Source organism: Mesoplodon mirus (assembly GCF_964341445.2).
Source record: "Mesoplodon mirus genome assembly, chromosome: 3".
Lineage (NCBI taxonomy): Eukaryota > Metazoa > Chordata > Mammalia > Artiodactyla > Ziphiidae > Mesoplodon > Mesoplodon mirus.
In genome coordinates this window covers 146,154,932-146,179,750 of record NC_138978.1, presented here as the reverse complement: position 1 = coordinate 146,179,750, position 24,819 = coordinate 146,154,932, and the positions used below count along the sequence as shown (strand labels likewise).

Below are 24,819 nucleotides of genomic sequence, written 5' to 3'. Positions count from 1 at the left end.
AACTAGATCCCGCATGCATGCTGCAACTAAGAGTCCACATGCTGCAACTAAGATTCTGCGTGCCACAACTAAGAAGTCTGCATGCCGCAACTAAGACCCAGTGCAGCCAAATAAATAAATATTTTTAAAAAAGAAAAAAAGTTACTGAGACCAGTGGTTTTTAAATTGTAGTTCTTGGAGTTTGGGGATTTTGTCAAGGACATTTATGAGTTTATGAAAGAGCGGAGGGTACAAATAATCAAAGCCACACTTATTTTGTATTTCATAAATTTATTGGGATTACATGTAAAATTTTGTTTGAAAGATGGGATATGTTCTATTAAACATCTGGATGTCACTGACTGTACAGACGCTTTTCAAACGTAGAGGTTAATAATAATAATAATAATAATAATAATAATGCATATTGAGCATTCATTAAATACCAGGCACTGTTTGAGTGCTTAAGAGGCACTAACTTATTTCATCCTAACATCAATCCAGTGATCATTATCTCAATTTTACAGACGTAGAAATCAAGGCACAGAAAAATTAAATATCTGTCCCAGTTAGTAAATGAAAGAACAATAATCAAACTCAGGCTGTTTAACTCCAGTACGTTCACTCTTACCCACAACATTAATTCACTTTCTTAGGACCTCCTTAGAATAGAAAAATGGACAATCTCAAAAGTCAGAAAAAAAGAGACAAAATAGACTGAATGAAGTTTCTGATCAGAAAAGCAGCAATACAAAAGTGGTATTAAAAAATATTCATCTGGTAATTAATGTAAAATAAATAATACGAGAACCTAACTTTGGGTATTTGGGCTCATTCATTTATTAATGAATATTAATTGAGCTAGTTATCATCCTTTGTGATTAGGCTACATTAATGAACAAAGCATAAAGAAAATTCTGCCCCCTTGGACTTTCTAATGGATCCAGAGACTAGTTACCTTGGCCCAAAGATCTGGCCTAGGAGGATAGCAAGGAGCCTACAGAGTGTTAGTTGAAAAAACATTCAAATTTTTTTGTATCTAAAGGCTATGGCAGAGATAGAAGAATGAGAAAATCAGAAAGGGGGACTAGGTTTGGAGAGAAAAATGATTTTGAATAGCTATCTTCCAAGGAATAGCAAGACATTCATTTATGAATATTTAGAAGGCAATTAGCAATACAAAGTTGGGGCTTTAGTGAGAGTACATTACATGGATACCATAGCCATTTCCCACTGAGGTAATAGCCAATCCAATGGCAGGTTTTTGCTGGAAACATAAAATTGAATAAATAGTCTGATAGTGGAGAACCAGCACACAAAATACAGAAGTATGGTGAATTCCCAAAATAATGGAATGGGAAAAATCAAAAAGAAGCACTCAACGTAACAAACTGATTTGCTAAATATGTAAAAAGAGTAACAGCTACTACATAGTCAACACAATTACAGCAAAAAGATAAGAGATCTCTGAGGAGCAAAAAATCAAAAGCAATTGAGATTTTAAAGTAAATGAGACAGAAGAAAAACCTCTGAATTTGGAAATATAAAGCTATTACTGATGTGGAAAATAAAATCTTGGTGCAATGTGGAATGAAAGCAGGGTGAAAAGAGAACATAAAGAGTTCATATATGTCATTTGTTTTGCACATACAGTACAAGGAAGGGGAGGAGTAGACCATTAGGAAGAAGGGCATGCTTCATGTTGGTGGTAACTGCATCAAGAACACTACAGGATTTTGAAACCACAAATTAGCTGATGATTAGAGAAAACTTTACTTAGCTTTGAAAAAGCTGTGCTTCAAATAGCTTACGGATAGCCCAACTAATTCCTTAGTCTTTCCACTACTATATGCTACTTCCAATAGAGTAATACAAACCTGTCACTTGTTTTTAATAATGCTTGCTCATCTCCCCAGCAGTTTTCTCTTAATCTACAATCTTTGACTTCCTTGCCTTAGCTTACAGTAACATTTTAATACAGGGAATATAACAATAATGCTGGACTCATTTATAAGTCCATCTCTTCAAACACATTTTCCCACATGAAATGTTGTTAGGATTAATTAAAAAGAAAGTAAAGTGACAAATAAGAAAACCCTCTTTTAAAAAGATTTTTAAAAAAACCTTTGCTCTGAAAGGCAGATATGAATCACTGACAGCACACATTTGGGTATTAGCTAGGTGTAATAAAGTTCTCACACTCTTTCACTCAAGCTTTGTTTCAGTCCAATTGTGCCCTCTACAGTCTTATCAAGTGAATGAAGGTGAGTTTAGCTTGAAAGGAATCTGATAAGTCTCTGATACTCAGTCCACACTTTTCAGACAGGAAAGCAATATTTGATTCTTTATAAAAATTTCTGACCTATTTAATTTGGGGGAACTCTCTAAGATAAAAGGTAATTAAATTTAACAAGTGGATACATTTGCTTGGCTGTGTGATGACCACTGGAAAAGAAAATAAAGTTTTATATAATCTAATTGTGTCCTTCGATACTGAAAACTATTATTAGTGACAACGTTGAATTTTACCTGAGCCCTCGAATCCTGGAAAACAGCAAAAGTTAAGATATCTCTCTGCCCTTTGTGTTGTGGAAAACAGCTTATTCCTAAGAACCACCCTTCCACAGATGCCTCCTCTTGTTTACCTATGGCAATGCCAGACAAAGATATTCCAAATTGCCATTTTTTTGGTCTCATAAACTATCATCTGAAGTGTTTATTCCTACTAATCAATTGGAACAAACTGCTTATTAATCAAACTGTAAAGTTTCACTCTTTCCTCCAGGCTCCAGAACTCTGACTCACTGTCAGACTGAGTCAACATATAATCTCTCCTAAGAACAGGCTGACCTCAGGGTAAAATATTCTCTGATCTACCATCCACTCAAGCTACTCTTTTATCCCATTTTCCCACACCCTACCCTTAATACCCTTGTTACTTCCTCTCAAGAGGAGAAAAACCCCTTCTGATTAACCACTGAGAGGCTTGAAGATCTTAGGGTCACAGCATTCCCCCTAATGCAATATTTCTCCTCCCCCAACTGCAATAGACCCCTCCTCGCACTTACCCTTTTGAGTAAAGTTTCTCCTTACTATGCTGGTATTGTTTGGTTTTTTCCAGTTGACATTGGCAACTGATAGAAGAAGTAAATATTACTGCATCTGGATATATGGGATAATGGGGGACTGAAAACTCGAAAATTTTTAATTAATTTTTATTGGAGTATAGTTCTTTTACAATGTTGTGTTAGTTTCTTGCTGTACAGCAAAGTGAATCAGTCATACATATACATTTATCTGCTCTTTTTTAGATTTCCTTCCCATGTAGGTCACCACAGAGCACTGAGTAGAGTTCCCTGTGATATACAGTAGGTTCTCATTAGTTATCTATTTTATACATAGTAGTTATATATGTCAGTCCCAATCTCCCAATTCATCCCACCCACCCCTTCCCCCCTTGGTAACCGTAAGGTTGTTCTCTACATCTGTGACTCTATTTCTGCTTTGCAAGTAAGTTCATCTCTACCATTTTTCTAGATTCCACACATAAATGGTACTATACAATATTTGTTTTTCTCTGTCTGACTTACTTCACTCTGTATGACAATCTCTAGCTCCAACCACATCTCTGCAAATGGCACTATTTCATTCCTTTTTATGGCTGAGTAATATTCCATTGTATATATGTACCACATCTTCTTTATGCATTCTTCTGTTGATGGACATTTAGGTTCCTTCCACGTGCCGGCTACTATAAATAGTGCTGCAGTGAACGTTGGAGTACATTCATCCTTTCGAATTATGGTTTTCTCTGGATATATGCCTAGGAGTGGGATTGCTGGGTCATATGGTAGCTCTATCTTTAGTTTTTTAAGGAACCTCCATACTGTTCTCCATAGTGGCTGTACCAATTTACAGTTCCACCAACAGTGCAGGAGGGTTCCCTTTTCTCCACACCCTCTCCAGCATTTATTGTCTGTAGATTTTTTGATGATGGCCATTCTCACTGGTAGGAGGTGATACCTCACTGTCATTTTGATTTTCATTTCTCTAATGATTAGTGATGTTGAGCATCTTTTCATGTGTTTGTTGGCCACCTGTATGTCTTCTTTGGAGAAATGTCTACTTAGGTCTTCCACCCACTTTTTGATTGGGTTGTTTGTCTTTTTGATATTGAGCTGAATGAGCTGTTTGTATATTTTGGAGATTAATCCCTTGTCAGTTGCTTTGTTTGCAAATATTTTCTCCCATTCTGAGGGTTTTCTTTTCATTTTGTTTATGGTTTCCTTTGCTGTGCAAAAGCTTTCAAGTTTCATTAGGTCCCATTTATTTATTTTTGTTTTTATTTTCATTACTCTAGGTGGTGGGTCGAAAAAGATCTTGCTGTGGAAAACTGTAAATATTAAATGATTTGGTTCATTCAGTGAATTATGAGTGTTAATGAATACATTAAACAGTCCACAAAGAGAGAGTCCTTTAAGCATCTGCTGTGTGCTAGGGTTTCCTCTACTAGGCCACAATTAGAAAAATCTGTTTGCTCAAAAAGCACATAGGTCAGTACAGAAGACTGACATAAAACCATCATGAGATGCATTGATAGAAATGTACACAAAGTGCTATGTTTACATTTGATAAAGTCATTTACTATGAGTGCCTAGGGCCTATGGCAGGAAAGTGATGTGACAAGAAAAGTTTTATAGTAAAGGTGATATCTGAGAAGAGCATCAAAGAATAAACACGACTTTGTCAGATGAACAAACTGTGAAGAATCTGTATTTGGCATTGGGAACAAAGTGATCACAAAAAGCCCAAGTAATACCATGGCTCCTCTGGAGAGCAAAAGTAGTTGGAACTGACTCAACTGTAGCTCACATATGTAAGACAACTGAAGGGGAGCTGGAAAGATGAGAAGATACAAAGCAGCACAGCCTTTTACAACTATGAAAGTTGGGGACTGCACAACTCCAGGGGGTACCATTCATAATAATGTCAATGTGAATGACACATGCTGGAGTTGTGTACAGCCCTGAGCAAGACCTCTGAGCAGGTACCAAATTAGTAGAGTATTTTTATGCCAAGTGTATAAATTAGGATGCTTTTGGTAGCAAAAAAAAATGGAAACCAAATCTGTCTGTCTTCAACTTTAACAGGATTTTGGAAAGAACATCAGGGCTCATGTAACAGAGGAGGACCCTATGGGGCCTTCCTAGGATAGACCCCTCCCCCATATCCTCTACTTTAGCTCCTCTCTGAAGTACATAGATAACAGTATTTGATGCACATTTCCTGCTTTAAAGATGCTAAAATCCCCACCAAATGGAAGGTTAACTACTTAATGACCATGAGCACATAGCCCCCAGGCCTACTGGAGCCAAAGAATTGATGACCTTAACCCCTGTGACACTGTCATGTAACCTCACCATCAACCAGAGAACTGTGCACAAGCTAATCACATACCCTGGGACTCCCCTCCCTCACCTTGCCTTTGAAAACACTTTGCTGAAACCCATCAGGAAAATGAGGCTTTTTGAGTACTAGCTGTCCCGGACTCTTTGTATGGTTCCTTACAATAAAACACTGCACTTTCTTTCACCACAACCCAGTGTCAGTAGATTGGGTTTACTGCACGTGGATAAGTGGACCCAAGTTTGCTTCAGTGACAATCACAGTACTGCTATGGGGCTTTTGCACAGCAATGGAAACCATAAACAAGACGAAAAGACAAACCTCAGAATGGGAGAAAATATTTGCAAATGAAGCAACTGACAAAGGATTAATCTCCAAAATTTGCAAGCAGCTCACGCAGCTCAATATCAAAAAAACAAACAACCCAATCCAAAAATGGGCAGAAGACCTAAATAGACATTTCTCCAAAGGAGACATACAGATTGCCAACAAACACATGAAAGGATCCTCAGCATCACTAATCATTAGAGAAATGCAAATCAAAACTACAATGAGGTATCACCTCACGCCAGTGAGAATGGCCATCATCAAAAAATCTACAGACAGTAAATGCTGGAGAGGATGTGGAGAAAAGGAAACCATCCTACACTGTTGGTGGGACTGTAAATTGGTACAGCCACTATGGAGAACAGTATGGAGGTTCCTTAAAAAACTAAAAAATATAACTACCATACGACCCAGCAATCCCACTACTGGGCATATACACTGAGAAAACCATAATTCAAAAAGAGTCATGGACCACAATGTTCATTGCAGCTGTATTTACAATAGCCAGGACATGGAAGCAACCTAAGTGTCCATCAACAGATGAATGGATAAAGAAGATGTGGCACATATATACAATGGAATATTACTCAGCCATAAAAAGAAACGAAATTGAGTTATTTGTAGTGAGGTGGATGGACCTAGAGTCTGTCATACAGAGTGAAGTCAGAAAGAGAAAAACAAATACTGTATGCTAACACATATACACAGAATCTAAAAAAAAAAAAGAAAGGTTCTGATAAACCTAGGAGCAGGACAGGAATAAACACACAGACATAGAGAATGGACTTGAGGACACAAGGAAGGGGAAGGTTAGGCTGGGACGATGTGAGAGAGTAGCATGGACATATATACACTACCAAATAGAAAATAATAGAGAGCTAGTGGGAAGCAGCCGCATAGCACAGGGAGATCAGCTCGGTGCTTTGTGACCACCTCAAGGGGTGGAATAGGGAGGGTGGGAGGGAGACACAAGAGGGAGGGGATATGGGGATACATGTATACATATAGCTGATTCACTTTGTTATACAGCAGAAACTAACACACCATTGTAAAGCAATTATACTCCAATAAAGATATTAATAAAAAAGAAAAAGAAAATAATGGAGGGTTTGTAAAGAAAAGGGAAAAGCCAAAAAGTGCTGGATATAATTGAGGATTTCTGCATCAGAAATTCTGCAGCACTGAAGTACAAGAAAACTGAGTAGGGGGATGAAGATTTAAGAATGTTCAACTTTTTATGCATTTAATTCCTTTCAACTTTTTTTTATGAGTAATGGTTAAAATTTGAATTCCTTTATAAATTACTTTTGGGTGATTAACTGTGTTTTTTAAAATGCATCTCCGTACAAAGACTCTCTCTCAAATTTATTATGGTGGCCTAAATAAATTAATACATCTTGAAGGTCTTAGTGGTAAATCACCATGTTTAATTCCAAGAGAATTTAAAAGGTTAAGAAAAATTAGTTTCAAAAATATTTTCAACAAGTTGACATTTATGAAAAAATTTGAAAGATTAGCAGCTACGGGCATACCACCTTATTTTAGCTGATGAACTAATGAATACAGACTTCACACATTTTCAAAGTATTGAACTGCCTTTTCTTCTGTGGCAATCAGCAACATACACCAGGTTAAAAAATACTAATAATCTTAAATCATGATTTCTTCCCTAAAATCCCCTTTCTACTCATTTATAAATCCTCCTTATCATTAATTTTTTTCCTATCATATTTCTTAGCCTTGATTATTTCATGTATTTGATGTACAAACGTATTGAACACTTACAATATGTACAAGATACTTTTTTTTTAAAGCTACATGTTAGTTGACACTTTTGTGCTTGGCACTGGAAGATACACTGTTGGAAGATTCAGCCCCTGCACTCAATTTTCTCACAGGTTAAAGAAGATTCAGACAAGTAAATCCACAATTCAACACTCTACTATAAAAGGTATGAGAAAGGGTTGCCCAGGGGGTTTTGACTGTAAAGAGCAGGAGAAACTATCTTTTCCTGGGTATGGGAGGATTCCTAGAGGAGATGTTACCTGAGAAAAGGAAGATGAAAAGAAATTGCCAGGTGAATAAGGGATATTTTTTAGCTTTTATTTCTATTCAATTCTCACAAAAAAAGAAAAACTCAAAAAAATAAATGAAGGTATATGGCTCTCAGAGCTCCTTAGGCTCTTTGGCATCTATATTTGTAGCTGGAGGTACATGTGCCACAATTATGTTCTAAGTTAAGGGAGTCTGCATGTGTCATGCATCAAGCATGTAGCGCAAGCTCATGTTAATAAAAATAGCCATTCAGGCATAATCAAGGTAGAAAAGCAACAACTCACTACATAGTCACTGATACCTTTCCTCTAGTCTCCTCTCCTGTGTTCCTTTCACCCACCCAAATGTTTTGGTGTGTAAGCTTTCCTCTCAAGACAATGGAGTCCACAGCATGGCCATCACAAGTTTGAGTGTTGAACAATAGGTGAGATCCCTAGTGAATAATTATACCCAGTTGGAGAAGACTGAACAGTGCTTGGAGCCAGGTGAGAGAAATAGCGTTTGGCTTATCTGCTCTGAAATAATATCTGAAAGACTCAATCCATAAAGTTTCCATATGGTTGAAAGCAAGTTGAAGAGTGAACCCTGGGTCTTAACATTATATGTGTGTGTGTGTGTGTGTGTGTTTTGATTCATCAAATGTTAGGGAGAAACATTTTATGATAGAAAGAGCATTGGCCCCAGAGGCATGGGTTTAAAGTTCTATATCTGTCACTCTTGACAGGAGGCTTTTTTAAAAGCTCATTTAATGACTCAGTTAATGCTTTTTTACATTTGAAAAAGAATGAGCCTTTTTCAAACTTTAAAGTTTGATGATTTTATGGTCACTTTTAGTTTCAGCTTTTTAAGATTCCCCATCTAAATAAACTCTTAGGCTCCACCACGAGTGCCCAACCTAGACATGCCGAAGGGGCTTTGAAATTCTGGCCTGCTTTCAGCCAACTTTATGCATTTATATCAGCTGATTTGTTACTTGATAAAAATGTTCAGGATAATGCAGTCACTTTTTTAAATGCTGTAGAAAAGACCACTTCAGAAACAGATTACAACAGCCATGATAATGGACCGGAGTCCTGAGGCATTGAGCTGAGAATTCCATCTCCCCCTGCATGAGAGAGGCAGGTCGTTACCCTCTAAAGCATCTGAAGTTGGGGATTTGCTCCCTACACCCCTAACTCTGACTAACAGCTTCCCATCAGCTTACCATCTGTGAATGAATCTGGACCTGCAGATTTATAGTCTCAGTTGGTACTGTGTCTTAGGATGTGGAGGACAGCTTGCTTATTATTCCCTAATGCTGCTTCTTCTCAATCTTAAGAGCTAACTCAAGATTTAGTGAATAATCTATACACACGTTACATGAGCTACTCAGATTCCATCCCACATCGTGTCTTCCAGACTGAGGAGTTCTTCCAACTGCCTATTCTCAAACCCCCAACCTCACCCTCACCCTCAGCTGAGGAGCCGCTTCCCTGAGAACAGAGAAGCCATCGGAGGGCTTCCCCACCTGCAACCCAGCTCTGCCATCCCCTCCCCACTCCAGGACCCTGGACAGCAGCTCTCCCCTCCCCCACACGCATCTACTGGATCATTCCTACTGTTATTTCTCCCATCACAACACAACACAACACATCACAACACAACATAACACAACACAACATCCTCCCCGGACCTCAGCTCCTACCCCAGCTACTGTCCCCTTTCTCTTTTCCTCGTCACAGCAAAATGTCTTGAAAAAGTTGGGAAGAGAACAAACCCAGTTCTCCCACTCCTCTCTCCTAAGCCCCTCTGATCAGGATTTTACCCCACAGATCCATCCAAATGCATCATCAGTGAGGTACGACCTCCCCCCAGTGCTGGGCTCGATGGTTAATGGCTCCACAGAAGGGCAACCTCGTTTGTCCAGTCACCCAGGGAACCTCTAAGGTGCTTCCCACATGCAGACAAAACGCTGTGATTAATATTTTAGGAGAAATACTCGGCGTGGAGAATACACTTGAGCTGCTGGAGGAAAGAGGTAGTGGCACAGAAGAAAAGTTTCTGTAACTACAGAAATGAACAGATAAGCTGTTTCAATGGTAGCAAGTATGGGATGAAGGAGAACGAATAAAAACCATTTAGAATACGACATTAACAAGCCTCATACTACAACGTGGTAACAGAGGATGGAGAAGGACTTTAGAATGAACTCATTTTTCTGGGTAGGTGACAGGCTGGATGATGCAACGATGAGCCGCCAGGGACAACCGGACAAGGCAAGGGGCAGGGGAGCTGTAAATAATCATTTCTGGATCTACTGCATCTAGAAATCCGAGGTGCCCCTTGGACAAACTCCATAGAGATGCGGGCAAGTGGCTGGACAGAGGCATCTATCTGGTCCAGGTGCGAGAACTGACAGAGTTGGAGGTGAAAAGCACCAGAGGGTGAGATCAGACGGATTGAAGAGTCATGAACCAAGGGTGAAAAGACAACACACAAAGAGGGCGGAAGAAAGAATCAGTCAGGAAGACAGCAAGGAGAGATCTGTCACAGGAACCAACATAGCAGACTCTGCGATGGGAAGGCGACAGTGGTCTGAGGTGACGACTGGCAAATCTCCACTTGTCTGTATGCTAGATGCCAGGTCACCTCAACCGGATCAGGTTCCGGAGAGGGGCAGAACCAAGACCGCAGGCTGCACGATACAATTCAGCTGGGAAACAAGGAATCTTTGACAGAGACCTCACTGCATGGTGTGTAACGTGACCCTCTGAGATTGTAAGAGACAAAGAGGGAAATTTACTGGAAGGGTGACAAGGTTGTTCTTCCAGATGATCCTCATTGCACCCCTCGACTGAGCACTGAAAACAATGTACCTATGTGACAACGGTGTTCTACTGAACAGACAAGTTATATGCACCGAGTGCTCCCTGGACAGCACGCTCTCGGCTCACAGGAAGCACAAGGAAGGCACCAATGTCAACACGTTAGGGGCTGTTGCTCAGGAAGGCTCGCGGCCTACAGCGGGATCCTCAAGGAAACCTTTTAACGCCCGAGAACAAAAGTGCTTCGGCAGGACAATGTAAGTCGAGCAAGGGATGGTGTTTTGCCACAAATGTCAAGAACACGAGGCTGGTACCGTGGCTCTAAGAGGATCGTGGGATCTACACGTAGAACTTGCCAGAAACACTTGGTACTGACCTGCTCCTCTACGCTTTGTCTAACCACATCTTTTACCTACTCCTACTTCCCATTTTAAATTTTGAACTATTCGCCCCCAAGGTGTTATCACAACGGAACAGCAGCGGATAAATACGAAAACAGCAAAACTCACCAGAGGCTGATTCATTTTCCGCTGCTCTTGGAACAACGTGCAGGACTGTGACAGCGGAGGCGGACCTGGAGAAGGAAAACGCAGGCAGTGAAGCTACGACTGAAGCGGCTCGGGGTGCACGAGCACCCGCCCCACGCTCCACAAGAGACACCTGTGGGAGACCCGTCCTTTCACCTTCAGAAGGGCCTGTGAGAATAAGGAGGGAGCAACCATCCTCAGGTCTGTAACTCCCACGTGACTGTGGTACCCGAGGGGATACCTTTTTTTTTGGTAGCAAGTGTACGTTGAATCCTATTAAAATAAACCTCTGTCATTAAATATGAAATTAAAAAACGCTTATAGTTTATCTCTTCCAAGTCTGTTAACAACTTAAATCAGAACATCCACAGGATACCCAGAATAAAGGGACACACTCAGGTGCGTTTCAGTCTTGCAATTATTTGTACAAACTTTACAAACTTAAGTGCGACGCTCAAAAACATCTTTTATTAAAACTGACTTTAAGTGGACAGAATGCCTGCCCTAGGAGTTTGGAGTCCTGTGAGCGACCCCACGTGCACACCCGGTGAGGATCTAGGACAAGTCATCTCCCTTCTCAGGCCCAATCGCTTCCTTCCTCAACCAAGGCAGCAGGACAGAAGCCCTGCAGACTCATCCTGCACCGATTACACTGTGCGACTCCACAGGGCACAACCCAGAGGGGGCAGCGGACGGTTACATTAGACAACCAAGGTGCTGACGCGCCTTGAGACACACGTGTGAGATGCCATGACGGCAACAGGAGGGGGAGGAGGAGGATCGGGGTTGGACGGAGGGGAGGACGCGGCACGTCCCGGCCGAGCCTGTGGACCCTGCTCCCCCAGGACACCCAGAGCTCACAAGTCCCAGGGGAGCCCCATCCGGAGCAGCTGGCCCTGTCCTCCAGCCTGGCCCCTCCACCTCTGGGAAGCAGTCAAACCCTCCCAGTGGCTCTACTGCGGGGCCCGGGGCGGGCTACCCCAAGCCCCGCTCTCCAAGGGCCGCAGGCTCCACAACCGCCTGCAGGCCTGCAGACGCAACACCTACCCCATCTGGACTCGCTCACCGTCCCCGGGCTCCCGAGGCTTCGGTCCAGGGGCTGCTCCACGGGCGCTCCTCTCTCGGGGTCTCTATTTTTAAAATATTTATAAGTAACCCATTTTGTAGGAAAACACCTATGTTTCATCATAAGAATTATGACACTTTATACTTTTACTCCAGCCTAACTTTTATACTCTATTTTCTACCATTTGGCAACTTATACCCTACGCTCTAGTCAAAAAGAATCTCATTTACAATCACTTAAATATACTGTGTTGGTTCTCAAGTCCAGGATGATCCTTCTGCCTGGTATGCCCCTGACCTTCTCTCCACGTGGAACATTCCTACTGACATTCAAAACCTAATTCCAAACCCCCTCATTGTTGCCATTCTCTTTAATATCCCCTAGCAGGGTTATTGACTCCAAGTTCTGTTTTACAAAGTTACATTTTTATGATCTATTTATTTAATAGCCTATCCCTATTTGATTGTAATGAGTTGTTTATGCATCTCTCACACTCTCTTTTGAGTTCCTCGGCCTTTATTCTTTCTTTTATCTCTTGCGCATAAGCACAGTGCTTGCCCCATAGTACGTGCTCAACGTGTTGGCTGAGTGAAAAAAGACACCTTTTAGCTCTAATCATTTGTGAAATTTCATTTAAAATGACATCAGATTACCCTTTGTTTCCTAACTTAATTTCTAGTACTATAGAATGTACACTCAGAACACGGTCAGTGGCCTACAGAAACAGTGTTCTCACTGGACTTCATGCATATAGTCAACCCCCTTATAACTTTCTCTGGCATACAACTGCCAGACATGTTATTAAAAACAAAAAAAGATGTACCAACCCCTCACCTATTGGAAAACTTCCAGAAGCTCTCCATTCCTTATTGTATCTTTTCTACTTGATTTTTCAAATACCTCTGTCTTACTTCATCTATTCAGAACTGGCTTTTCTACCTTTGGCTTTCATTTTCAATTTCATTCATATCATTATCTGCACTTACCCATAGAACCTAAGCATATTTCAGTTTCTTATGCAAGTTTCCTCACTAGAGGTCAAAGGGGCAAGGACTATTGTGATAAAATATTAAATAAATAGACGATAGGACTTTGTTCTATTGGTCTGGGAAAATTACTACCTGAAACAAAAGAATTCTGGAAACTGAAGGCATCAGACCAGTCAGCTTTGTTTACTTCAGACTCAAATCAATGTCTTGTCTTTACCTGAGCTCTGGTTACATTTAGAAAAAAGTACTGTAAATACAGTGAATGAGCAAGGCCACTATCTGAGATATGTCTGGGTCCTTAGTATATAACTGGGGGAATGGTAAGCGTTGGTCAATGTTTGCTGATTGATGACTCAATAGATCTGGTTAAGCCTCACCATCAGAATTCCAGATTTTTTAACAAGCTTCTCAGTCTTTTCAACCCAAAGAAAAAACTAAAGAAAACCAGATGACAAGAATTTCAAATTGTAAAATATCCCGATTGTCAAATTTAAATAGGGATATCCTGTGCAATGGAGAGGCTGGCTGGTGCCAATTTCACATTTTGTTCTCTAGTGTCTGGACGAAGCCTGCTCTGCCAGTGAGCTGACAGGTCGAGAGCACTCCAGCTTCCACAGACACCCGAGAACTTTCTATTTTTCATGGTGTTCCTGCCTTACCTAAGGGAAGGACTATATTCACAATGAAAAGAGTTATGATTCATCAACAGTAGAGAGATTCTTCCACTTTCTGGGTGCCCACGTTAAAAGTCTGGTATAGTCAACACTCCCTCTAACATAGATCATGTATTGAAATGAGAAAACTATCACCTAATATGGCCAGAGAGATGAAGGGACTTGGCCCAGCTGAGCCCAGGAGACACCTCTAATTCAAAACCTCAACCATTAACGTAGTGATTGTGATCAAGGAGACTTACAGCACATAAGAGATTCAAAAAGCGTATTAATCCACCTCCGGCAACACTGCCAGTTTTAAAGAATGATTAACCTTCTCTCCCACTTGATTCAACCTGGCTATGTATTATACCACTCTAAATGCTAGCAGACTCTATGCTTATGGCTTCCATTAGGTAGCACTTAGTATACACGAAAACTTTCTTCAAGAAGTAATTACTTTTGAAACCATAAACATTTCAGTTGGGAAAAGAGAAAAAGAAAGGAGGTGCAAGTAAAGGGAACTAGGAAAAAATAAGAAAATACCCTCAAATATAAACATGTTGATTCAAAAAAATAATTTAAAGGGGATTTAAACGATACTAGGTGAGCATTTATTCTGTTTCTGCTTTAAATAAAGCATTCTGTTCTATTTGTTAGGTGTTGTACTTGTTTATTATCTAATGTCTTTTAAAAACCTCTCGAAAGAGATGTATTCATTCTGGTATCCTAAGCACCTATCTGGATGAACAGCACAAGCAATGAGAAGTCATGGGGCATAATGGACCTTGCAAAGGCTCTGGAATCCATCTCTTACTTATGGTCTTTGAGACTCAGGCTCCTCCTCTATGTAGTGTTCATAAAACTTAGTGGAGATAGAACACTAGGGACACAGAAGGTCAAAGGAGGTATTTACTACGACTTTTCAAATATCTTCCTTTAGGAAAACAAATATATTTTATTTGCAATGAGGCTTTCTTGTGAATTTTATTCTTCTAAAGAAGAATGTTTTTAGTGAACAATTGATTCGTTTGCCTCCCTGTGCTACTTTATTGACAATACTCAGGTAGGGGTGGTTTTCCCTCAAGCAGTTACCTCCATGTGATTTGTATTTCAGACCTTCCTAAAAGCATGTTTTCCTGCTCTTTCTTTCCACCCCATCCCAGCTTTACTTAAAATATTGTGATCCTCTATTAAAATGCACAGAACCCTGGGAAAATAAGGAGAAGCAAAATGTTTGTCACTGCCAGCTCTGGTATGCATATATCAGAGGCTAAATTATAACTGATGAAGACAGAAATGGGACCCATATCTGTCTGACTTCAGAAATCAGAAGTGTAGCTACTACAAGCTGATGAATTGGAACTCAGGTCAAGGCCTAGAGTGGAGAGGCGTCTTCTGATCAGAAGGGGAAAGTAAACAAAGGGCAGCATTTAATTATTTAATAATAAGTAAGAGAATGACTAGGGTGTTTTTACAGAACAGGATATAATATTGAAATAAAACCCCCCAAAGTGACACAGAAACATAATGCAATCCTCTTAAGCTACAACCCTTCCTAAACCAAACCATACCATTCTCTTCACACAGCCTGGAAAGTCGAAAGAAAGGGGATACTGATCTGCATCACACTGGCATTAGAAGCAGATCTAGTTTTAATGAAGTTTTACTTCATGGACTGAAGTTTCTCCCCAAAAAGGGTAAGCTTTTTTCTCAAGAAACATCACTGTGTAATAATCAAGGAGCCAGGGATGGTGGTATTAATTGTTCTAAGTACAGGGATTTGTTTTGCAGAAAGAAGTACCAATCAGAAAGAGAACTGACCAATAATTACTTAACAAAACTGCTTCAGAAGTAGATTTCTAAATCTACTTTTAGATTGATAGTTAGAAAAATCTTACTAAGCTTATTCATTTAGAGGAAATCTGTGCAAGCCTCTGAAACCAAGAGGTATTGTATCAAAAGAGATAAAGTCACTAGACACTTATGTAAGAGCTACTTCTTCCTCAAATGGCCACCATATAGTCATTTCTGACTATTACATTACCAAGAAGTAACAATGCACCTTTAGGAAACTAGTATGAAAGAAAAACATACTAAAATTTTTTGCAGGTGACTCTTCGATCTCATAGGTGTGTGTTAATTTTCCAAAGTTGGGACTGGATCCTGCCTTTACAAAATGCTCCTTGAAATATCGCATTGAAAATCTTCTCTTTTACTCCTTACTGTAAACACTGTATATGTTTTTAAGAAGACCAATAAAATATATGGACTATGGGGCTTCCCTGGTGGCGCAGTGGTTGAGAGTACGCCTGATGCAGGGGACACGGGTTCGTGCCCCGGTCCGGGAAGATCCCACATGCCGCGGAGCAGCTGGGCCCATGAGCCATGGCCGCTGAGCCTGCGCGTGCGGAGCCTGTGCTCCACAACGGGAGAGGCCACAGCAGTGAGAGGCCCGCGTATGGCAAAAAAAAAAAAAAAATATATATATATATATATATATATATTTATTTATATTTATATATGGACTATGAAATTATTTTTCCAGTAGCGAAACTGTGGAGAATACAACTTGCATTTCTACTGTACTCCCGCAAAAAGAGGAAGTTCTTTTCCACAAAGACTCTCATCAGTGTTAACTCTGGGAGAGAAGTATTTGTAGTTGTCTCATGCTTTGTGGTGAGAGACTCTCTCTTTTCCCCGTCTCTATTGTGGGAAACAGGGCACACTTTGGGCTGAGAATTCATGCTGTGGTCGGAAAAGAAAGAAACGAAAAATACCCTCATTAACACTGCTCTTTAACAAGTTCAGCGAATGGGCTTCAGGCATTCTAAACAGCAGCAATTAAAAAATAACTTTAGATTTCATACATTTCTTCCAGTAGGATGAAAAGCTGAGGTATGTTAACTTTAATTTTATGGTTTGGGTGAATACAGAGTTCGATTACTCCCTGTCAAAGCAGAAGTCAGCCTTTTACAGGGAATAAGTGCTAATTAAGCAAAACACAGTAAGCATGTTATATGAAGTGTATTTGTTTCTTTCCTGTGCACTTTGGCTGCACAAGCTCTAACCACAGTTTCCAGAGCGACCATCAGTGCTCCCTAAGAAAGCTAATGCAGTGTTCCGTCCAGTTAGTGGGGTGCAGAGACCAGTCAGAATGCTGATGCTTTCCACAAAGGAGATGGGGCTGGGGAGGCAAATGCAATCAGGGAATATTATCTCTGTCTTGTGTGCCTGCTACAAAACCGTGTCCTCTCAAGACTGCTCTATCCCTTCTTTGCTTTATACGTGTATGTGTAAGTTTGTATATGTAAGCTTTACAAGTCTCTCATAAGAGAAAACTGAAAACGCCCAGGAAAAAGACAAAACTGTTTCAACAGAGAAAGGTCTCTCTGTTCCAGTTGAAGAGGATATAGAGTTAATAACAGGAAATATCCATCCCCTGAAACTGTATGAAACATGGATGCTTCCAAAATTTACTCAAGGTCTCACTGACCAGGCTATAAGTAATTTTAATTATTAGTTCTTATGATTATGGTAGATAAAATGTCTCAGTAGTATGCTAAAAATCTTTAACACTTGTTGACCTTTTTTCTTTTTATTTATTTATTTATTTATTTATTTATTTATTTATTTATTTATTTTTTTGGTACACGGGCCTCTCACTGTTGTGGCCTCTCCCGTTGCGGAGCACAGGCTCCAGACGCACAGGCTCAGCAGCCATGGCTCACGGGCCCAGCCGCTCCACGGCATGTGGGATCTTCCTGGACCGGGGCACGAACCCATGTCCCCTGCATCGGCAGGTGGACTCTCAACCACTGCGCCACCAGGGAAGCCCGACCTTTTTTCTTGATAGCTTTCCTCCTGCCAGGCTCCAGCCAACAGTAGCAGTAACAGATATCCAGATCTTAAGAGGACAGAAGTATAATGGTGCACTGAATATGGAAAGGAAGAACCAGTAATGGTTCCTATATATTCATAACGTGAATCAGCATCAAACTAAGGAATAAGCTTCCCCAAGAAGAAGTTGACAGAAAATAGTTTCTCCTCTTAATGAATTGAGGAAACAACTTTGAAGTTATCTGTAGCCACCGCTTCTGAAGCGACGAGTAGCTTTGTAACTATTAGTTTACTTGTACTAGATTAATTTATATTAGAGTTTATTTAATGCAATTGCTCACAAATTTTAAACCATTTTGTAGAGTAGTGTTTTGTATCTGTTTAAATGAAATGCTTTCCTAAGCTCAAGATCAGTGTTTTTATGTTGTGTAAATTATGAAATTACTGTGGAATATCTGGTAAACTTGATAGGAAACCCCAGATGTCAGCACTTTGCTGGGCAAGATTTAAAGTGGCCCACACCGTTAACCCTCATCAGGAGCAGTAGCAGTGGGCTAAGTCATAAGGGCATGCCCATCCATTACACTCACCCAGGATACTGTGAGTGAGAATCAAAGGGCAGTCAGACAGGGACCCCTATGCTCAGATTCCACTGCCAAGAAATGGCCTAAGTCAGCTCTTGTTGTTGAAGAAAATAACCCTTTAGGAATCAGACTGAATCCTATTTTAAGTTTTAGAGGAGGAAGGATAGTATTTAAACATTGATGAAATGTGCCTCTCTTTTTTTATCAGCATAGAAATTTATTTGAATTCAAAAGAATATGGTTATATTTAGCATAGTGTAATAATTATCTAAAGCACATATCATTGTTGGCTCTGAAACAGTTCTAAAGATGTCATTCTTTTGAAGTCAAAAATATGCAGTAAAAATGGACAAGGAAGCAAAAATATGAAAAAAAACAAGTTTGCTGAGTATGGGAAGTTGTTACAAGAGGGGCACACCAAGATAATGTAACAGAGTCCAAATTACATAACATGCAGCAAGGAGTTCTCTTGCTTTAACAACTCCTAGAAAATAAACCAGTAATCTCAATGCAAGAATATCACCACTGGGTTAACAGGACAAATTTTCTGAGAGACACGGGTAGTAATTCACTATACTTCCCCTTTCTCTAATACCTTTTCTCACACCAATTTCTTTTCTTTCCTCGAGGATAGATTTTATCCTGTTGAAAACAATTTTAGTTTTATTTGTAAAGTGGAGTAAACAATATCGTGAGTGAAGTAGGCAGCGTTTTAGCTGAAGATGCTCAGGAATCAAACTTTTGGAAAAGGCCAATCAGCTAGCTAGCTAGCAGTTACCATCAGTGGCTTGCAGAAAAAAAAATCTGCAGATGATATGTTTGCTAAATAGATAAAAAAGAATAAGCAGTTTAAAATGGGTGAAAAATCCCAGGATCTATTGTGACCTAGACCAGAGGCGCCTAACCTTTTTGGAACCAGGGACCAGTTTCCTGGAAGCAAATTTTTCCAGGGAGGTGGGGCGGGGTGTGTGAGGTTCAGGCGGTAATGTGAGCCATAGGGAGCAGCAGATGAAGCTTAGCTGGCTTGCCTGCGACTCACCTCCTGCTGTGCAGCCCAGTTCCTAAGAGGCTGCGGACTGGTACCCGTCCAAGGCCAAGGGGTTGGGGACCCCTGACCTAGACACTCAAAAGCAGACAGTTGACCTTTGATTAAGCCCATTTTCCTGTGGAGTGAGCCATAAGGGGCTCCAAGACACAGTTTGGTTTCAATGTTTCAGTGTTCACAGCCAGAGGGCAAACTCAGAATGTCTCCTCCTCTTGCAGAAACTGGACCACGGATGAGAAGTCTTTTTTTGAGTAGCCCTTCACGCACAACATCCCTGCAGATCTGATGGGCTTGACTGCCCAGAAGGACTGGGTTCTTCGTGCTGGTAGCAGAGCCTCATGCTAATCCCAGATCCTTAGCCATGAGTGTTGCTCCAAATCCGCCCTGATAGTAATTAGCCGAGGGAACTCCATCCATCACCCCAGGTACAGGATTATAAGTGTCACTTGACCAACATCGTCCTGAGCTCGTATTTAGGATTTTAGCCAAGAGTTTTGGGTCAAGCCCTAACCTGAGTCCCAGATTCATAGCTTCAGCAGTTCCGATCCTACTAATAGCTAACAGCAAGTGTTTGCAGATCTTCGAAGCCTGGCCAGTCCCAACAGCTCCACGATGCACCACATGGGAGCCCATGCACCACAGCAGCTCAACCCCTCCCATCCTAAATGTGAGGTTGCCAGATCGAGCCGTTCCCACACCACCAGAAACAGGGGCATCCGTGAAAACTGCTCCCATTTTCTCAACTTCTTTGGCCAATTCTCTGAAAACCATAGGATCAACAGTACTGAAATCTATTAATAGTGAGTCTTTCTTCACTTTTTTTTGAATTCCATTTGCTCCAGAATAAGCTTCTAGCGCGTTGATGCATTGTAATAATTCTGTCACCTTTTTCGGCTACATCCGCTGCGGAAGACACTACCGGGTTCACCTGCATCTAGAAGCTCTTTGCATGAATCAGGGAACACACATCAACAACAGTGAGTGGCTAGCCATGTTTCATGAGCTCTTTTGCCATTGGATTCCCCACGTTGCCTACTCCAATGAATCCAACTGGAGTCTTGGAAGCTATTGACCTAGAACACAGCGCTGAAAGGCTGGCCACCGCTGGCTGCTATGGACGACTCCCTGTACCAGAGGCCAGAGGTGGCTCCACGGAGACGGAAGGAGGCTGCCACGCTGCCCGTGCCCCTCCTTCCCACGGTGACCTCCTCGACTCCTGGCTCACCCACTGGCTGCTATAGGGTGCGTGATGCGGAGGGCCGGCTCGGCTGTGGCGATTCTTAATACCTCTTTGGTACTAGGTTACACATACAATTTCACCTAGTGTGCGATTTAACAGAAGGAATTTTTTTCTACGGCATTTTTGTGGCACAGCAGATGGAAGCGAGGTCACTATTTCTTTGAAAAACTGAATTAAAAATTTATAGAAAGTCATGATTCATTCTACAAATAGGCTGAGTCAAAGAAACGTGAAAATTGATGCGATGGAGGAAGAGCGCTAGACTTCCCTGATGCTCAACTGGGACCTTTCTTCTGGTGTCAGAACATGGTTGTGTAACTCCTTTAATCCCAGTGGATTTTCCAAAAATTCCAGAATCTTCAGATTTTGGTAGCCCCTGTTTACTGCCTTTGCCCCCCCATGCCAAACCCCACCCCACCCCGCACACATTTATTTTTTACCAGTTGTCCTCCGGGGTGTTTCTCTTTATATAGTTATTGCAGCAGTTTATTAGACTACTGACCCCCAGTGCAAATGCCCCTCCCCCTGTTTTCTCACCCTGTGTAGTTTTGTTCCACCTTGACCTGGGCTTGGTCACGTGACTTGCTTTGGCCCAGTGGCATATCAAGAGCTGAAGCTTGGAGAGTACTCGTGCTTTAGGGCTTGTCCTCGTGGAAACCTGACATGTTAGGAAGCCTGGCTAATCCAGTGGAGACTAGGCACAGGCCACAGCCAGCACCAATGGCCAGCCCCAGTCCAGCAACCAGATGATGGCAGCCTCAGTAGTCACCTCAGGTGAAAGCAAGATAGATCCACCCAGGAGATCCCAGCCCATTCTGCTGATTCACAAATTGTGAGGAGATAAAGTGCCTGCTGTTTTAAACCACCAAGCTTAGGAGTAGTTCATCACACAGGAAGAGATATAACTATCTTCACTGTTAGATTATCTTCCCACTTTATACCATGTTTCCCCTCAAACGACTGTTCCTTTATCCAAGATTCTAGAAAAGAAATAACAACTGATGAGGCTGATAGAGCCTTAACATTTTTTAAAGTTTTATAAACTTTTAAAATAACTATGTTAATAAAATCAATATTTATTTGATCACAAAATTATTTTCTTCAGTTGCCTTAAGAAGTAATGCAGGGCCTCCCTGGTGGCGCAAGTGGTTGAGAGTCCGCCTGCCGATGCAGGGGATACGGGTTCGTGCCCCGGTCTGGGGGGATCCCATATGCCGCGGGGCGGCTGGGCCCGTGAGCCATGGCCGCTGGGCCTGCGCGTCCGGAGCCTGTGCTCCGCGGCGGGGGAGGCCACAGCAGTGAGAGGCCCGCATACCGCAAAAAGAAAAAAAAAAAAAAAAAAAAAAGAAGTAATGCAGAATTGTACTAAGTTTATACATTTGGAGGCTCTAAAAATGTGTTATTCCTTGGATTCAAGTCCTAGTGTACTTTATGTGGGCATTCACATTTGCAAAATGATTCCAGGAAATTTGCAATTTCATTTTACAACTTTGGCCTAAGGAATCTTATGATATTTTACCTGAGAAAAATAATACATTAATTCCACTTTCAGCTATTAAACCCATGGCTTCCTGTATTTTCTAAATTCCCTATCAGTAAAGAAGACTATGTATAGCGTACAAGACTGTCATGATTAGGAGGAAGGTAGTACATAAAGAGCCCATCAAATTAGGTATTGCCCAGTCATGTCAGTATACTAACGTGGGGAGCCACAGGCAGCTTGAAGCCTGGAAAAAAGACAGATACAATGTAATGATTATCCTATGGATCCAGATAATGATTCCTATGATTTTGTTTTAAATATTAATGGCAGAGGATTCTGGGGAAATGATGGTGGCTACAGAGAAGATTTTTATCCCTGAATATGCCACCCCTCCCCTAAATACACAACCCCCCACCCCCACAAAGAAGAAAGAAAAGCATCTAGGATAGCAAGTTCAAAAACCCACAGACAACATCTACAACAAGGTGTCCACATTAACTGCAACATACAGCCAGGTAGGAACAAATCAACAACAGGAAAGAGACCTACATATGTGTATCCCAAGGTGTGTGGGAGGAAGACGAGGGAAGGACTCTCTCTCTCTTTCAGGAGAGCCAAAGGTTACTATGGTTCAAGAACTCAGTGAGATTGAAAAACTCACTGAGAACAGCAGCAGAAACCGGGAGTGAATGTTGCAGGCTCCACTTTGCAGTTGAGTGCAAGAACTTTGAAATGTTCTGAGGATGCCAAGTGTTCTGGGGTCTGTGAAACCTTGACACCTATCAAACCAAAGCACCATTCCAGAACAAATCCCCATACTCAACAAGGACAGGAAAGAGGAGGCCTGGGTAAATGGGCATAGGAGGGCCGAGGAGGAAGATTTTAGAAATTTTAAGGTCATTTTTAAAAATTATTTTGTGAAAATAATAGAAGATAGTGAGCCCTGGAGTTCTGAAGCTAGAAATTATATTCTGATCTATGTTTCCCTCCTAAAGTGGAAACTTATTTCATTTAAAAATGAGTGACAGAAGAGTATTCCATTCACATCCTGTAGAAAATCAGTGAGAAAAAAAAAAAGAAAAAAGAAGGGTGAAAAGAAAGTTCCAGCAAGTCCTGAAAACGTGACAGAAAGACACGTCCACAGAACAAATGAAATTTACTGCCTGATATTGCAGAAAAAGTAAAAGAAATTTTAAAAGGAATAGAAACTGGTTTTAAGAAAAACATAAAAGAAAGTAGAAAAATTCAGAAATGAAGTGATTGGAGAATAGCAAGATTTGAAAAGGTGAAAGAATTCACTAAGTAATTTGTTTAAAAAAAATCATGTCTCGAGAGAAGGTTAAACTAGAAGGAACACAAGTTTGAATAAACACAGTGGATAATGTCTCCTTGGAGAAACAGCTGATTTCAAATCCAGCATAAGAAACATCTTCTTTTACATCTTGTCATACAAGAGAGCTGGGAAGACTTCAAAGACTACTGTGGTTGTGTGGAAAGGACTCAGGAGCCAACTTGAACAGGATCCGTGAACCTAAGAGGGGACAATCTCTGCATCGATATTTATAACAACCTCACTGAAAACAACAACAAAGAAAGAAAATACCTCATTAGTCATCTTCGGAAGCTACTTTGGAGTCAACCTTTCTCTCTCTTTTTTTTTCTTTTTTTGTAAAACTGGTAAATAAAATAAAAGAAACATTTATTCTTCCTTTCCTAATTAAACTGTAACTCAGGGCAACCAAGTAGTTGATGAAATAATGTAGCTAGTAAATGAATACTTATCTAATTAGTAGAATATCACCATCTGGTACCCTTAATAAATGAATGGATCTAGACATTGATCATTAATGGCTGCAACGTTACAGTCAGACAGACACTTTATAGTTCCTTTTGGAATTCATCAATATTATCTATGAAGTAAACTTGACAAAAAAATCACACTTGAATTATGTCAGTGCTCTAGAGCTATCTACCAACTGACAGTAAATGCATGGGCCAAAGGAGCATGATAAATATATAAGCAGAAAGGGGATGCAATCAGCATAATCCAGACAGTTGGGAACCCTACTGGATGAATGCTTTGAATTCAATGACAAATACTTGCAAGAAAAATGAGCCAATTGAGTTCTTTTAAACCTATACTTGAAAAGAAATTGTGTTTGGATCAGCAATCAAATAAATAATGGTTATTAAAATAAAAATACATTTATAGGACAATCAAGGAAACATGAACTGACTGGCTATTTGTTGATATTAAGGAATCATTATTATTTGCGGATGTGTGATAATGACATAGTTGAGCTTAAAAAGGGCAGTTCTTGCATTTTAGAAATATGGATACTGACGTTTTCACTGAGAAAAAGAAATCTGGGATTTGCTTTAAAATTGCTGGGGATGATGGTGGTAGTAGTCAGAGAGGGTGTAGAGAAAATCTATTGGCCTGAAATTGACATTTGATGAGAACAATGGATGAAAGTTTCTACTTCTTTCTTTTTACTTCTGTAGATGTTTGAAATTTTCCATACTAAAACATGTTGTATAAATGTAGATGGCTTGCAATGTGCTCTTCTGAGCTCTCAGAAGGCAAAAAGCCATTCTTAAATTAGGAGCTTTCTTCTCTAGCTAAGAATTCTAATGATAATTTTGTCCCAACTGGCCAGTGCACTCAGATTGCTCTGAGATCTGTTGGTGGAAAAAAAAATCAGCACAAACAATAAAGAGGCTCTTTAGTCTTAGAAGAAAACAACAAAGAGTAAAGGCTGCTGCTAGGTCTAGGGCAGTAGTGTAGTATCAGTATAAGACAAAATATTAGTTTCTTCCA

At 40.6% G+C, this 24,819-nt stretch overlaps 1 protein-coding gene and 1 pseudogene across 2 annotated transcripts in view; one reads left to right on the top strand and one right to left on the bottom strand.

Annotated features, from left to right (window-relative positions):
- The window catches only part of LOC309799867 (U3 small nucleolar RNA-associated protein 25 homolog), a 351,890-nt gene that overhangs the window by 167,719 nt on the left and 159,352 nt on the right, over positions 1 to 24,819 (top strand). The window lies entirely within an intron of this gene.
- Positions 19,470 to 23,613, bottom strand: LOC309801053 (3-hydroxyisobutyrate dehydrogenase, mitochondrial-like; annotated as a pseudogene). Its single transcript has 2 exons — positions 23,602 to 23,613; positions 19,470 to 20,510 (listed from the first exon to the last, which is right to left on the bottom strand). The product of its transcript is annotated as a 3-hydroxyisobutyrate dehydrogenase, mitochondrial-like (transcript).